Genomic DNA, 18,306 nt, shown 5'->3' with positions numbered 1-18,306 from the left:
TTTCCACAACAATCTCTGGGAGTGCTGACCCATCCCAGTCAAGAATCAGACTCATCTGCTCTCTCCTTCAGTGCAGCCATCCAGTCTCTCAACCCTTACACTATCCAAGTAGGAGCCAGTCCACAGTGTCCCCTCACCCCAAACTTCAGGAACACACATTATTTCTACACGTTGTGTTCCTAAAACCTCCCCCCTCTTGACTTGAGGTGACAAAGTGAAAGAAAAGGCCTTCATAAGTCTTTCATACCCTCAGTGAGGTGACAAATGCAGGAGTCACCAACTGAATTTCAACCACCTGCTTTGTAGATCCTGGTTATCTCGCTCTGATGACGTGTCGTTTCTATTTTCTTTGTATTTCAGCTGAAACTTCTCTTTTTATATCTTGCTACACTAGCAAAACCAACCTAGATGTAACTTTTTTGTTTAAGATTTTATTTATTTGATAGAGAGAGAGAATGCAAGCAAGAAAGCACAAGCAGGGAGAGTGGCAGAGGGAGAGGGAGAAGCAGACTTCCCGCTGAGTAAGGAGCCCAATGTGAGGCTCAATCCCAGGACCCTACCATCACTACCCGAGCTGAAGGCAGTCGCTTAATCAACTGAGCCATCCAGGTGCCCTCCAACCTAGATGTAGAAGTAAAAAATTATTTTTACTCACAATTGTGACCAAAAATATCACAAAATATTTATAATAAATTTCATGAGAAAGGTCCAGGACTTCTATGTAGAAAATGATAAAACCTTAGTGATGTTAAAATGACACATGAGTGGCTAGGAAAAAAAAAAATGCCACATTCCTGGATGGGAAGAAAATGCCAAAAAAAAAAAAAAACAATTTCTCAAATATAGTATATAAAAAAGAATTCCAATAAAATTTCACAGCTTTTGAACCTTACATAGAATAATATATGTAAAAGTAACCCATTATGATCCAGTAAAAATATCTTAAAGAGAAGAAATGTGAGGGCAACTTGCCTTGCCAGATATAAGAATGCACGTTAAACCACTATCATCATTATTAATATGGTCCTGCCATAGTAAGATAAAACTATGTTAGTAGGACAAAGAGACAAGCCAGCAAAAGATCCCAGTATATATGATAATACAGTAGATGACAAAATTACTCAATAATGAACGTCTTGTGTAATAAATGGAACTGGCACAACCTGTTCTCCAACTGGAAAAAAAAATAAGTAGGACCTCTCTTACATTATGTACTAAAATGAAATGTAGAATTATTAAAGACTTAAATATAGAATATGAATTAGTAAATATCTTAGAACCAAATCTTGGAAGCTACATGTGTAATCTATGGGTGAAGGAAGGTTTCTTAAGACAAAATTTTGGAACTATAAAGAAAAAATATTTGTATAATATTTTAAAGGGATCCCTGGGTGGCGCAGCGGTTTGGCGCCTGCCTTTGGCCCAGGGCGCGATCCTGGAGACCCGGGATCGAATCCCATGTCGGGCTCCCGGTGCATGGAGCCTGCTTCTCCCTCTGCCTGTGTCTCTGCCTCTCTCTCTCTCTCTCTCTCTCTCTCTCTCTCTCTCTGTGTGTGTGTGTGACTATCATAAATCAAAAAAAAAGAATATTTTAAAAAGCAAATTTTGAGTTGCAAGGAGTATCACATCTAAAGTCAGTAGAAAAACGAAGATTTGGAGAAACTACTTGCAATGTGAATAGAAAAAATATAGTATCGACAGTTCTTAAGAGTTCTGAAAATAAACTCAAAAGAAAAAATGAGTAAAGGATACTAATGTATTGCACTAAAGAGATAGCCAACGTATAAAAGTTGTTCACTAGTAATCAGAGAAATGTGATTGAAGTAATATCTAGACAAATCACTCTCATCAATCTGTCAAAACCTAGAAAAAGCAATGATACCTATGACTGGAATGGATGTGAGAAAAATATTACACGTATTTTTTTGTTGGAAGAAAAAGAGGTTGTTAGAGGATTTAGAATGCAATCTGGCTGCACGTGGAAAGGGTTGTGGTAGAAGAATCTGAGGTAATGTGAAGCCTCAGCATTGACTTTGCTTAATAAAAATGATTTCAGAAGTGGCACTTCTGAATCTTCATTTCCCAATGGCTACAAACAATCCTGACCCTTGATATAGCCTTAGGGCTTCAGGGACTACCCTCAGTGGCAGGTTGATTACATTGTGGTAAGGGCAAGAATTTGTCCTTTTAGCCTGATCATTTGTTCTACCAGCCATGCTTCTTCCGGCACTTCTACTGATAACTCAGTCAGTACAGCATAAAGCATCATGATATTCTGAGCAACATTACTTCTAATCAACGGGTTTTGTGTTTTTTTTACAGGAAAAGAAATTAAGTAATGACAGATACTGGTCTTGTTAAGAAACTTACCATCAAAAAGCTGTTGTGTTTGTTCGTTTGTTTTTGTTGGTATAGAATGTTACAGTCATTTCAGGCATACAACCCAGTGATTCCACAAGTTTATACATTATGGGATGCTGAACCACAAATGTAGCAACCATCTGTCACCATGTAACACTGTTACAGTATCATTGACTATATTTCTAACACTCGGCCTTGGCTTATTCTTTCCATACCGGAAGCCTATATTTCCCATTCCCCGTCATCACCCATTTTGCTCATCCCCCCACCCTTCTCCCCTCTGGCAACCATCATTTGTTCTCTGTATTTATAGGTCTGATTCTGCTTTTTGTTTGTTCATTAGTCATTTGGGGTTTTTTTTTAGATTCCACATATAAGCGAAATCATGTATTTGTCTTTCTCTGACCCATTTCACTTAGCATAAATACTCTAGCTCCATCCACATCATTGCAAATGGCAAAATTTCATTCTTTTCAATGGCAGCATAATATATACCACATCTTCCTTATCCATTCGTCTGTTGGTGGACATTTAGGTTGCTCCGATGTCTTAGTTATTATAAATAATGCTGCAATAAACATAAAGATGTATATATCTTTTCAAATTACTGTTTTCATTTTCTTCAGGTAAATACCCAGTAGTGAAAAATTGGATAGTATGGCATTTCCATTTTTTTTAAGATTTTTATTTATTTATTCATGAGATACACAGAAAGAGGGAGAGAGAGGCAGAGACACAGGCAGAGGGAGAAGCAGGCTCCATGCAGGGAGCCCGACGTGGGACTCGATCCCGGGACTCCAGGATCAGACCCTGCGCCGGAGGCAGGCGCTAAACCGCTGAGCCACCAGGGATCCCCTGGCATTTCTATTTTTAATTTTTGAGGAAACTTCCATACATTTTCCATAGTGGCTGTACCAATTTACATTGCTACCAACAGTGTACAAGAGTTCCTTTTTCTTCACATCCTTGCTAACACTTGCTATTTCTAGTCTTTTTTTTATTATTATTATTCATTTTAGTCATTCGGGCAGATGTAAGGTGGATATCTCGTGGTTTTGATTTGCATTTCCCTAATGATCACTGATGTTGAGCATTTTTTCATGTTTGTTGGCCATCTGTACATCTTCTTTAGAAAAATATCTATTCAGATCCTCTTCTGATTTCTTAATCAGATTATTTTTTTGGTGTTGAGTTGTTTAAGTTCTGTATATATTTTGGATATTAATCCCTTATCAGATAAATCACTTACAAATATCTTCTCCCATTCAGTAGGTTTCCTGTTTGGTTGATGGTTTCCTTCACTGTGCAAAAGCTTATTATTTTGATGTAGTTCCAGTATTTATTTTGGGTTTTTAGAATGGCTTTTCGAATGGCAAAATAGTCTATGACAGCCACCTATCAGGGGGATCATGATGCCGTTTTGCAAGACGTCATGTATGCTTTGTAGCCATCACTAGTATGCAACGCTCTACCTTCCACAGCCTTCTTACACAGATTCAGGAACCATGCAGTTGCAGAAGGGTAGTCCCTCTCATGATTACCCCTGAACACCTGCTCACAACTTTTCTCCTTTCCATAAGTCTGAGCTCCACTAGCTTAGAAGCTTTGGGCCTCCAAAAGAGAAAAGCTCTTACCAAGAGAGCCAGTAATGTCCCCATTGAATTAGAAACTACAATAGCCACCCCCCCCCCCACGTTAAGCTTTTCTTGTACTTTGTTCATACACAAAAGGTTTATGTCCTTCAAGCGAAGATGTTGCCCAGAGTGACCACAAGAGGGCACAGGATGGAGATCCATGACTTCATTCGCTACATGGAGAGCCTGTTATGTGTCAGACACTGTCCACGTGCTTGAGACACAGCAGAAAACAAAAATGAGATCCCACCTTAAACTTCCCATTCCACAGTGGGGTGAGACTTTCTAGGGAATTGTTAAAAGGTAATCAACACTAAGGGTGAACAAACAAACCAGATAAACAAAAAAGTAGAGAAGAAAAGGAGAGAAAGGATATGCCAAGGAGAAATCAAATTGTTTTATAAGATTTAAAGATTTTTTTTTTTTTGATGGCAGGACAATGCACTCAAATGGATGAAAGGTGGAACTTTTGGCCACTTACAGCTCCAAACAAAAGAAGGTTGTCACACAGGGCCACACACTGGGTTGTGTACCAAGGATGGTGTTAACAGCAACCCAGAGCTATAGAAGACAGTTTATATGTGGCAACTGGAGTGATTGAGATTTCGAGGGTGCCTGTGGATTGGCTCTTTTGAACAATCTCCTGCGCTCTGAGAAACAGTGGCTGTTCCTATTGTCTGGTACCTGGCCCCGGGGATCAGGGAATTGCGTAAGTTCTCTGGAGCCTAACAAGCGAGTGGAGTGCTCACAAGTGTGGACTCAGCTTCTCAAGAAAGGAACTGAACAGCCTTTCACCAGGGCCTCCAAACTGGGTCAAGACAGCATTTTTAAAGTTACATGGCACAAGGGAAAGGTGAGATTAACTGTAATGGGCAAAGTAGGACAAGATAGACCTCAGTAAGAAGGGAGAGTTTAAGCAAACACTGAGGTGTGTCGGCATGTGAGGAAAAATATTCTGACAGAAGTCAGGTGATTCTCTAGGTCAAAGAAGCTGTGAATGTGGATGAGGGGGGAAAGACTACATCTTTTTACACCTGCAACAGAAATTTAACAAATTCTTAATTATGGATGGCAGCAACAATCCAGTCATGTCAGCAATAACTGTACTTTATCATGGGGAGAAATCAGATCTCTTTATATTACAATTTGTTGTACACTCTATTAAAATAATTTTGTGTTGCTTGCAATTTGAAATTGCTGGTCATTCTACCTGCTGCTAGATCTTGTTATTTATATGAATTATGAAAGAAGCATAATTTTACTTGATTACAAAGTTCTAGGTATATTTTATTAAGTATATTTCAAAAAGGTGGGGTTCCTTTATAATCCTATGTATTTTACTTCATGAATTTAGAAACATTATTTTTTTAAGATTTTTTAAAAAAGATTTTATTTATTTATTTGACAGACAGAGAGCACAAGTAGGCAGTGAGCGGCAGGCAGAAGGAGAGGGAGGAGGAGACTCCCCTCTGAGCAGGGAGCCCAATGCAAGGCTCAGTCCCAGGATCCTGATATCATGGCCTGAGCAGAGAGCAGATACTCAACCAGCTGAGCCACCCGGGCACCCCTAAAAACATTACTCTGAGGAGCATTGCCATTGGCTTCATAGAGTACTAAAGGAGGCCATGATGTAGGTGCACACACACATACACACGCATATGCATACCTACAAAAGGCAAGAAGTCCACCCTGGGGTACCTTACACATCCAGCAGTAAGAGTTAATAGAGGCCTCATGGAGCCCTAAACTGTAGGCCTATCATGGCTGGGGCTGCATCATCCCACCAAGCATACACTCTCATCAGTGTCAGGGCTCATGTAAGAAGACAGAGGGAAGAATTTAAATTTGCTTCCCCTACATGAAAGGAAATAGCATTCAAGGAGCAGAGGGACAAGATCAGAAGTGGCCTTCTGGCCAGTTTTAGAAATAAGGATTGTAGCCTCAGGGTTGCTTTCATTGCGATGTGTGCCAGGCACTTGCCTATTTTTCTCCAAGATCCATGTCTCATTTTCCCTACAAAAGGAAGAAGACTGGGGGGGGGGGGGGGGAGTAGGAGGAAGAGAAAATCCAGAGTATTTCTCTCCCATCCCCTGCTTCAGGTGGCATGTCTACAAGTAGCCGATTCCTCCATTGGTTCCTGGCCTTCCCACCCGTGGTCCCATGTCCTGATGAGCAGCCCCAGGGAAGGATCTAGCTTCTGCCAGGTGGTCTGGCTCTTGGGCTTTCAGAAACACCAGGCCTTACTCTTGTCCTGTCAGCCTTAGTGATGGCAGCTGCTGTCACCTGCTTAGCTATTGCCAGTGTCTGGGTGGCCTCACCATCCTCCTTTGTCTTTCTTGTTCCCCCATTATAATTAGCTATCCATATCAAGTTCCTTCCTTTGGACCACCTCTTGTCAACTCTGATGAGCAGCAAACCAAAGTAGTATTAGCAGCACCTTTGATTTTGTCACCTAAAGGTCACACATATCATTACATCAGTCATGTGCAGCCTGGTCTCTATATAAAGCACTTGGGTTTAGTACTATTGAGACCTTATCCATAATAGGACAGGATCACAACATAAAATGAGGAAAAAATGGCCACTATGCAGAGATTGTTTACTTGCAACAAAATGCAACCAAAGAAAAGACTTTAAAAAGACTCCATTTTGGAAAAGAGAGTGGCTTTTGAAAATTATGTAAGATTGTTGCATTATGTCAGAAGGAAGTTTTTGTTTTGTCTTGCTTTTTGTTTTTATTGAGATATAATTGACATAATACTAGATTTTTTCAGGTGTACCATATCATGATTCTCTATTTGTATATATTGCAAAATGATCATCATAATAAGTCTAATTAACACCTGTTACCATATATAGTTATAAATTTTTTTTCAAACAATGAGAACTTTCAAGATCTACTCTCTTACCAACTTTCAAGTATGGAATACAGTATTATCAACTATAGTCATCATACTCTACGGTACATCTCTGTGACTTTTATTTTCTAACTGGAAGCTTGTACCTTTTAACCCCCTTCACATATTTTGTTCCTCCTCCTCCTGCCTCTGGCAACCACCAGTATATTCACTGTGTTTATGAGCTCAGTTTTTGTTTGTTTTAGATTCCATACATAAGTGAGATTAACAGTATTTGTCTTTCCCTGTATGACTTATTTCACTTAAGTTAATGCCATCAAGGTCCATCCATGTTGTCACAAATGGCAAGATTTCCTTCTTTTTTATGGCTGGATAATGTTCCATTATACATATATATACCACATCTTCTTTATTCCTTCACCAACGAGGGACACTTACATCATTTCCATATCTCGACTATTATAAATAATGCCACAGTGAATATGAAAGTGTATCTGTTTCAGTTGGGGTTTTCATTTTGTTTGGATAATACCCAGAAGAATTACTGGATCATATGGTTAGTTCGATTTTTAACTTTTTGAGAAAACTGCATATTGTTTTTCATAGTGGCTGCTCCAATTTGCATTCCTACCAGGAGTGCACAAGGTTGCCTTTTCCCCACAACCACACTAACCCTTGTAATTTCTTGTCTTTTTGACAGTAGCCATTCTGACAGGTGTGAGGTGATATCTCATTGTGGTTTTGATTTGTATTTTCCTGATTAGTGATGTTGCATACCTTTTCATGTGCCAATTGGTCATTTGTATGTCTTCTTTGAAAAAATGCCTATTCAGATCCTCTGCCCAATTTTAAATCAGATTTTTTTTTGCTATTGAGTTGTGTGAATTTTTTATATTTTTTGAATATTAGCCCCTTATCACATACATAATTTGCAAGTATTTCTCCCTACTTAGGAGGTTGTCTTTTTATTTTGTTGATCGTTTCCTTGGCTGTGTGGAAGCTTTTTAGTTTGCTATAGTCCCACTTGTTTATTTTTGCTTTTGTTGCTTTTGCTTTTGGTGTCAAATCCAAAAAAACATTGCCTAGACCAATGTCAAGAAGCTTACCCTCTATGGTCTAGTTTCATTCTTCTGCATGTGGCTGTCTGGTTTTCCCCACACTATTTATTGATGAGACTGTCTTTTTCCCATTGTATATTCCTGGCTCCTTTGTCACAGAAGGAAGTTTTAATTTGAAAATGCAAGGACTAGAAAAAGAATGTGTATTGACACTAAATAACCAACGGTCTCTGAGAGACATCTATTGGTTATTGTGTTTTGTTTTTGTTTTTGGCTACACAGCACTTCCTTCCTATTTATGTGCACACACATGACCTATGATAGGCCGATGAGATACCCTGGGATTCAAATGGTAAGAAAGTCATTCAAAGAGAGAATGATACTTAGAAATTATTTGTAGCTGAGGTGGCCACATAGCTGTCCCCAGCCCTAGAGATGACAATGACTACATTCTGATGACACTGTTCACACAATGTGAACTTGGCTATGTTTGAACTGCCAACGTCCCTTTATTTCAGCCAACCAGAAATATCTACCCACCAGTTCTCCAGTCTTCCTGTTGATTCCATGAGCTAGCCTATCACCTGCCCATAAATTCCTTTCCTGCTCAGGATAGCCAGAGTCAGTTTCTGTTGAGTATAACCTTTAAGAAACCTAATAGGTAAGTTTTATTCCAGGCATTTCATGCTATAACAAATAAAATATTTTATTTCATTATATTTCCTAATTGTTGTTTGCATATTATGCCTCTAATTCTTAATATTCTAGTCCTTTTTGTGTAGTTTTGTTATATACCATTATAGTTTGAATTAGGTACTTACTCACTATTTATTAGTACATGAAGTCCTGGGGCTTTTATATATAATAAGATATTTTCCATTCAAAAATAATACTCTTATGCAAAATTTAAACACCACAAATTATGACTGATGATTTTTTTTGTTTTATTAGGAATATGAGTTAGAATAATCTCTTATGCCATATTTATTAACATAAAATCTTCCCTTTATTATATGCATTTGAAACACCATGTGTTGTAGTCCCCAGAAATGTTATTGTTTTGCAATATGCTACTGCTTTTTTCCAGCACATCAACAGTTAAACTATAGATGTCTTAAAAATAATTTCCCACTAGTATCTCTAGTACATATTTCTTATCGTCTTTCTCACAGAGTACATCAGCCTTATTATTTTGATAAATCAGCTTTATTGACAAATCATCTTTAGTTTTGGGGTCCTTGCTAGATTTTGCTTCTTCTAAACTATTTCTCCATAATGCCAAAACAAAATGAAAATTATAGTTAATCATCTGGAATATAAATATGTGTGCAGGTCAAATATTCAAACACTTAGAAAACTTTACAAACATACTGATTTTTTAACCACTACTTTTCACTTATGTTCTCTGCATATTATTAAATAATTATGCTCCTATTAAAACTTACCTATTGATAAATTCACTGGTATATATTGAGTACCAGTAAAATAGTTGGCACTGCAAGGCAGTTAAATGTATTTACATTTCTCTTAAATCTGAAAGAGAGAGTATAAGATTACTACCAATTTTCTTGGGTCCATGGACATGGACAAGGAAATAAGACAAATTTGTATGAAATCAATTTGGATACAAACTTGAATAATATAAATATGTATCAATAATTCTTAAATCAGCCAACATCATGAATATCCCACCCATCATTATAAAGAACACAGGCTTTGGAATCAGATGAGTTGGGGTTCAAATCCTAACTCTGCCATTATTTTACTGTGTGGCCTAACCTCTCTGAGCCTCATCTATCAGGTAGAAATATAAGAGTAAGAACATCTCTTTGGTGCACCATGAGAAATAAATTCAGAGAGGGCACCTAACAACTAGAACATAGTAACTATTATCATTGCTATTTTTTATTACTTTGGAGTATATAAAAATGTTTATATATCCATGGCTTAAAAAAAGAATATATTAAAAAGTTTTTTAACATTTCCCCTGAATTTGAATTATGACCCACTCCAACCTTGATGTTTCTTAATTTCTTAACTAAAAATCCATTAACTTGAAGAAACTCATGACTTAAGAATGAGAAAAGTGTTCCAAATACATCAGTTTTCAAATATTCCATGTGTGATATCTGGGAATTTTACTTTGTCGTACAAAAAAACTACAAAGCATATTTAGTCCCGTATAAATCTGCATTGTTTATATAATGTGAATAACAGATACATGAAACCATTCTCAAAGTTAATGCCATAAGCTGTAAGATCCACAATGTGACCTGTATCTTCTGGGGATTTTTCTTCTTTGACATTTCGTGGTACTGTGAAAAATCCTACTCTATCTGGTTTGGCTTGAAAGTAATACTTTGAGAAGCCAGAAGATGGCACTAATTTCTAAGAATTACACAGCTAAAAAGACTGCTGCTTCAGATCCTGATCCTTTACTATTTCTTTTGCTGGTGAAAATAATGATGCCCCACATTTTCATCAGTTTTCTTATCTTAATGTAAAATTCTGTTTGTTCTTAGCTTTTCTCTGACAACTAGACAGAGAAGTGAGAATGGTGGAATTCTGTATCTACACAGAATGTTTGAATGATTTAGTATAAGCCGGAATTGGCAATCAACCAATGATATTTATTTCATGTTTTTTCAATTCACCTAGGAGTGAATTGAATATTATATATCCATTTGAATAGAGAGCTTGATTTTATTCATGTATTGAGTATTACCTTGAGTTCAGAAAGAATAGGTAAGTATACGTTTTCTGTATAAGTCATCATCATCTATTACTGTTAATAACATCTTAGGAGAGACTTATTTTTCTCTTAAGTGAAAATGAAAATCACATTTGTAAGTTACTACTCTTTTATTTCTAAATGTTAATACTGAACAGTGTGGAAGCATGCTCGACAGGGAGCTTATTCAACAATAGAAATAGAAACAACAGCAATCGTGTATATAGTTTTATACCCTAACTGCATTTATGCAGGATATTGAGCTAAATTTATTGCTATATTACTAAGAAAAAGTTAAAAACAAAGAGAGAAGAAAGATGTTTACACTCAAATCTACAAAAGAAAGCTAGAGAGGCAAGCAGTGGTCTTGTATTTTTGCAGATTTATCCATCTGCCTAAGGGTATATGAATTTTTTCCTGGCAAAGTTAAATGTATATTTCGAGGTAGTCTATGCTGCTAAACACCATTCTTGCAAAACTGGCATACCAAAGTCTTTCAAACTCAGCAGTTTCCAGGGGGAAATCCATCTACCATCTGCTTGCTTCATTAAAATACATAATAAAAGAGGGAAGAACTGAACTGCATTTTTACTAGCTCAGCGCTCCCTGGTGTCCAGTCGGCTAAGTTTATATACAATGGCCTAGATAGAAAACAGAATCCAAGTAAAAATCAACAATAGTTTTATTTTGTTTTCTTCTTGTCTTTTGTATTTGTATAAAAATAGAGCAAAGAGCTTTATTTTAGAAAAATAGTTTAGACAACACAGTCTATCCTGAAAACACTGTACATTTTCAAGAATTCTTTAATGAACTTAAGGAACTTTTCCCAAGTCCATATTATAAAATTTCAAACAAGATTGTGAGAGAATATTTTGTCATGAAAAGCTAAAAATTTCTGTCAATAACTATCAATTGCCCCCAAGAAACATAAGTCAGTATTTTAATCTTAAAGTTCAAAAGACATTATTATCATATATTAAACATAAAACAATTTTAAAAGAAAAAACATGTGAAATTATGTTTGAAACATAGTTATGAAAAACAACTGATTTGTGAAGTTGGGGGTCTTTTCCTTGATTTCCAGTATCAATACAGAATTATTATTTGAATTTTGGCCACATTTGAAAAATTGAGATTCTAATATCTTTGCAAAAATCCAAAAATATTCATTATAAGCAAATGGCTAAAAAATGGGGGGAAAAGCAAACAAGCAATGGTTAGCATTGGTGATGGTACAGAAATTCCTTTTCCCAAACTCATCCAACAGATCCAGTTCTTTCTTTAATGACCTAAGAACAGAACAATTAAGATATTAAATAAACAATAACAGCAGAAATATTAACATCAGTGTCACTATTTTTTTCAACACTACGGTAAACCCTTTATAAACATTCACTCAACCATTTGATAAAGATGTATCCTATCCCTACCTGAGTCCAGGCACTGTTTTAAGCCCTGGACTTGGTGAAGGACAGGCAATCTCTGCCCTGATGAGCCCAACAATCTAACTGGGGAGAGAAACAGTAAAAAATAAACAAATGGTATATTATGTAATAACACTGTGGTAAGCAGAGCAGGTTAAAGAACTAGAGAGTAATGGGGGTAGGAGGAATTAATAATTTAGTAGAGTGGTTAGGGAAGACCCCTGTGAGGAGGAGATACTTGTGCAGAGCCTTGAAGGAAGTAATGGAGCAAGCCATGCATCTTTTGGGGGAGAATATGTTTCAGGCATTGGAAACTAGAGGAACAGAAGCTCTAAGCTAGGAGCGTGTTTGGTTTGTTTCAGAAACACAAAGAAGTTAGCCAGTTTGGAGCAGAATGAGCAAGAAGAAATGGGTATAAAATAAATACAGAGAGTAGGGATTTGAGGCTATGCTAAAGAGTTCAGGTTTTTTTAATTTCTAAATTTGAGGGAAAACACTAGAGGACTGTTAAGTACACAATTAATTTTTAAAAGTCCACAGTAGCTACAGTATGAAAGAGAGACTGCAAGGGACAAGGGTGGCAAGGGAAACTAGTAAAGAAGCCAACAGTAGTCCAGGCTAGAGAGAATAGTGCAGTAGGCTCTGGTGTATTGATGAAGGTGGTGAGAAGTAGTGAGACTCGAGGTATGTTTTGAAAATGAATAGAATTTTCCAGTCATCTGTTGATGTGGCAGAGAAAGAAACAATTTAGGTTATGACTAGTTGGGCACCTGGGTGGCTCAGTGGCTGAGCATCTGCCTTTGGCTCAGGGTGTGATCCTAGGGTCCTGGGATTGAGTCCTGCATTGAGCTACCCGCAGGAAGTCTGTTTCTTGCTCTGCCTGTGTCTCTGCCTCTCTCTCTCTCTCTCTCTTTCTCTCTCTCTCCCTCCCTGTGTCTCTCATGAATAAATAAATAATTTTTTAAAAAAGGTTATGACTAGTTTTTGTTCTGAACAAAGACAGAGAAGACTGGGGAAGAGATGTGGTTGGGAGGAGAGGTGATACAGATATGAGAATAAAGAGTTCCGTCTTGTGTATGTTCAGTTTGAGATTCCTATTGGTCATACAAATGTATATCAAATATCTAGTAGATAGTGGGATATATGAATGTGGAGCACTTATAAAAATCAAGGATAAAGACTCTCATTCAGGAGGCATCCTCCTGTAGTTGGTACATACGAGGAGATAATGATGGCAAATGGAGACAACTGAAAGAAAGAAGAATGAAGGGAGCAGTTGAAGGCAGGAAGAATACTAGGAAGGATATTATGACAATCAAATGAGGAAAGCATCTCAAGAGAAAGAAATCATCAATTGTGTCAACTGCACCTGAGATATTGAATGAGAAGAAAACAGAGAATTAGCATTGAATTTTAAAAGATGGTGGTCACTCGTGACCTTCACATCAGAAGTTTTAAAGGAAAGAGAGAGGATAACTTGGCTGGAAAGAAATCAAGAATGAATGGGTGTAAGAAAAAAAAAGGAAGGAAAGAAAGAAAGAAAAGAAAATGTAAACACAGATACTCTTTAGGAGACTCTTACTAGAATGCTAGAAAAACAAGGAGTAGTAGAGAAGACCGTGGAGTTGAGGAAGCAGTCTTTCAGATGGAGAGATTTTAGCATATTTAATGTTGAAGGGAATGATTCAATAGAGAAGAAGGAGAATTTGGTGTCTCCCGGGAAATGGAAAAGAATTGCAGAAATGATGCCTTTCTAAGGGCGGATGAAGGATCGATTCAATACCCAGGCAGAGTCAGCCTTGTAACCAGAAAAAAAAAGGCAGAATATATGAATCCAGATGAAAGCTCTGAGGCAGGATGGATTTGATGGCAGAAGAATGGGGCAGTTCTCTGCTCTTAGGTTACATTCCTCAATGAAATAAGAAGCAAAATCATCGACTGAGAAACAATGAATGTTAGATGTTAGAGGGGGAGGAGGAGGCATAAATTAGTTGCTTTAGTGACTTGCCTGGGAAAAGGGGTAGGATTACAGAGCTTGTGAGCTTGTGCAAGAGGCTCACTCACTTGAGACTTGTGGTTAGTTCAGATGTGTTTCCTTCAGCCACATGCTTTTCTCAACCCTCACAAGAAGTTGGAGGCTCTTACTATTCTCATTTTACACATGAATAAACTAAAACAGAGAAGTTAACTTGCCCAAATTTACTTAGAAAGTAAGGAAATCCAAAATTGAGTCTGAGCTGGTTACATCGAGTGGCCTCTCTTCAATCACCAAGACGTGGAATACCTCATGTCCCCACCAGCCGGTGGGCTTCAGGAAGCATCTCTGACTGCAGGGTTAAAAGGAAGGTATTCTGAGTCTGGGCGCTATTTGTCTTCTTCCCACATCCCAGTAGCTCATCTTGGTCGCCTCTATTAAAAAAAAAAAAACGTCAATAATTCAGGTAAGAGGACTAACCACACGATATTTTTAAAAGAAAAAAAAGTACAGGTACATTTAAAACAATCATGTGCTATTTCTCTGTCCTGATTGGGAATGAGGAAATTTTGCCACAGGAAATTTCCCTACAAGACAGAAGTTTATACCCTTTCTGTGGTAATTTTTGCTAAAATGTATTCCATGAGCATAATATGTTGTACAAAGATTTCACAAGGAGCCTGCAAACGAGCATGATATTATAGAAAAAGATTAAGATGTTCTCCCATCATTGAAGGTTGGTAGAATTTTTAATGACCCTAGGTGATGTTGAGATACATAAGGCTTTTTGACTGCCTGAAATGTTCCCAGACTGCTGTTAGTGATTTTGTTCCCTTACTCCACACAGTAAATAATTAATATTTAGTTCAAATCCCAACATCCCCCCTTTCTTCCTCGTGGTTCCAGTCTATTGCTAAAACTTTAACAGAACTGAAGAAAAAATGCAGAAGTTCACATATGGAAACCATGAGGCAACTAGGGATTACAAAAGAAAAAAATTCATTTAATAGCCCTAAAATATTCCCATTACAATCTGTTCATTCTACTGGTTTGATGACGACTGATGCTTCTAGAAGTCTGATTTGGGAATTTGTGTAATAGAGTAATCAAATTAACCAAATGTTGCCTGGTTGAAGATCATAAAGGGCTTACTTCCAAGAGCTGGAAAGAATCATTCGTGAGGTTGAAAGTCCTCTTTGTCTAATCAGGGTCCCTCCGTGTTCTCCAGCCTAAACCAGCAGGATGAAAACAGTGTGGGTAAGGGACACAGAGGATTCTTCACAGTGGGCTAGACATTCTTTGTCCAATTCTCCTGATTCCTGTTCTTCCCTTGGAAACCCCATCTTTTCACAGGCTCAGAGTTGCTAAAACACAGAGCCCCTTGATGTAAATCATAGCTAACAGTTTAGAGAAATAACTTACCTGCCCAGAGGCATGTGATTCTTTCTACAGTGCTATTCAGTAGAATATGAGTTGCCTGTGTAGTTTCATTTTTTTAGTAGCAACATTTTTAAAAATAAAAAAGACAGGTGAAAATTATTTTAACAATATATTGTATTTGACCCAATATTTAATGCATATAAAATATTATTAATAACATATTTCATATTCTTGGGGCACCTAAGTGGTTAAGCATTGAACTCTTGGTTTTGGTTCAGGTTGTGATCTCACAGTCATGAGGCCAAGCCCCACATCAGGCTCCACGCTCAGCACAAAGTCTGCTTAAGACTCTCTCTCCCTCTGCCTCTCCACACTGCAAGCACATGCCCTCACGTTCTCTCTGTCTCTCTCTCTATCTCTTCTCTCAAATAAATAAAGCTTTTGGGAAAAAAATATTTTACATTATTTTCTCCATCTCAGCCAACCTAGCCACAATTCAAGTACTCAACAGCCACATGTGGTGAGTGTCGACATTATTTGACGGTGTAGCTTTATTTTTTTTATTTCTTATTTATTTATTTATTTATTTATTTATTTATTTATTTATTTATTTTTTAATTTATTTATGATAGTCACACAGAGAGAGAGAGAGAGGCAGAGACACAGGCAGAGGGAGAAGCAGGCTCCATGCAAGGAGCCCGTCGCAGGACTCAATCCCAGGTCTCCAGGATCGCGCCCTGGGCCAAAGGCAGGCGCTAAACCGCTGCGCCACCCAGGGATCCCCGATGGTGTAGCTTTAGACTAAGAAATGTGCAGAGTGTGATGGATTTTTTCCTGTGGACATAGTTATCTTCAGTCTTCAGTAAACATTGTCCTTCTTTTCACTGGTATGAAATTGTGTCATAAACTTATTCTTATTGTATACATTTCTGTTCACTGTTTATATAAATACCACACCATTACCTTTTTCCATGACTGACCTATATATTTCCTCACATCTACAATTCAGTGTAAGCTTAGCTCATTGTTAGATTTCTTGGTGTCATCAAAGTCCTCATTTTTTATCTTAAAATTTGGTCCTCACTCTCTCCATCTAATCCAGCCTTCATATTTCATGACTAGAGTGATATTTCTAAGAGGCAACTCTGACCATTGCCCAACCACACAAAGATTATAGAGAAAATATCAAGCCCTTCATAATCTGACCCTCATCTGACTATCTCATTATATTTGCTAGTACTTTTCCTTTTTAAACTTCATTCTAAAATTGACGTATGCTGTGAGCTGCTTGAGTATGACACACTGTTTGGGCCTCCCTACCTGAAAATATGCTACTCTTTCTACCTGAAATGATGTTTCCTTTTCATCTGCCAGGTAATTGCTGCTCATCAGCTTTCAATTCAACTTTCCATCCAGTTCATGTGGATACATTAATTGACCACACACTGGTTCCTTGAGGCTTAGGATGGTGCTTTATTATCTATGTGTTACCAGCATCTAGCATAGAATCTGATAGTGAAATACCTACAAGGTATATCTCTTGATCTAACCTAAATGTAGTACTAAATCGATAAGTAGTCCCAGTTGTAAATTATAAACAGGAAGAAATATTGTTGAGTCATTACTTAAAAAAAATTCCTCTATTTTAGCATTTAGTTGAATTCTGTCTTTTTTAATGGCAACATCAAAACACTCAGTTTTTTATTTTGTTTCAATTCCAGTACATTTAATTTCCTTCAACTATCCTACCTACAGTACTACTGCAAGCAAAATCCCTGATAGGAAGACCATAGATGTATTGCCTCTGGAACACAAACCATAAATTACTTCATTAGATAAAAAATAAATATAAGAGGTGATATGTCTCACAATCATGTTTTGGATTCTGGTGAGTTTGGGGAAAAAGAACACTTATCCTAGGTCATACCTCCCAAAGAATAAACTGATAAGGTTTTTTTAAAAGATTTTATTTCATGAGAGACACAGAGAGAGGCAGAGACATAGGCAGAGGGAGAAACAGGCTCCCTGCGGGGAGCCCAATGCAGGACTTGCTCCCAGGACCCCAGGATCACTACCTGAGCCAAAGGCAGACGTTCATCCACTGAGCCACCCAAGTGCCCCTAAACTAATGAGACTGTAGTGAAATCTTATTCAGCTGACTCCATACAGTTACCCTACCTGAACAGTTGTATGAAACAAGCAGAAATAAAAGCCTCCGATAAGTGGAATCCCTTTTCCCAGGATAGTACAATTATCTGCTGTATAAACAATTATAACCAGATATAACAAGTGTTTTAAGCATTAGGTACCAGAGTGAGGATATTTCTTAAGGCTTATAAAAATTCTAGTTTTACAACTTCCCAGGAGAGGCAACATCTCTTGAGAAGAAGAGAGCAATATAAGATAATCAAAACAACCTCTTCTTCCCTCTATCAAGCTGCCTTCAACTATTAAAAACAAATCCTAGGGATCCCTGGGTGGCGCAGCGGTTTGGCGCCTGCCTTTGGCCCGGGGCGTGATCCTGGAGACCCGGGATCGAATCCCACGTCGGGCTCCCGGTGCATGGAGCCTGCTTCTCCCTCTGCCTGTGCCTCTGCCTCTCTCTCTCTGTGACTATCATAAATTAATAAAAAATAAAAAAATTAAAAAATAAAAACAAATCCTAGAAACATCTTTTAATCTGGGAATATCATCCCTAACAGACAGGGATAGGGATCAAAAGCCCCCTTCCCATTTCCTGTGGTCCTTTTGCAGTGGGGAAATAGAAGCCAGTTGGGACTATTTACAAACAAAACAGAGCAGTAAAAGAGAAAAGTTGGAAGCAAGATTAGAGGCAGGATGAAAAGAGCCTAGCTGGCTAACAGTACCCCTCAATTAAATTCTAT

At 37.7% G+C, this 18,306-nt stretch overlaps 1 protein-coding gene across 1 annotated transcript in view; it reads left to right on the top strand.

Moving 5' to 3' along the window:
• Positions 1-18,306, top strand: part of EYS (eyes shut homolog) — a 1,553,129-nt gene that overhangs the window by 1,461,058 nt on the left and 73,765 nt on the right. The gene's annotated exons all lie outside the window — the stretch shown is intronic.

Source organism: Nyctereutes procyonoides, unplaced genomic scaffold (genome assembly GCF_905146905.1).
Source record: "Nyctereutes procyonoides isolate TBG_1078 unplaced genomic scaffold, NYPRO_anot_genome, whole genome shotgun sequence".
Taxonomy (NCBI): Eukaryota; Metazoa; Chordata; class Mammalia; order Carnivora; family Canidae; genus Nyctereutes; species Nyctereutes procyonoides.
The sequence above is the reverse complement of the archived record's forward strand: the minus strand, read 5'-3'. Positions and strand labels throughout refer to the sequence as shown.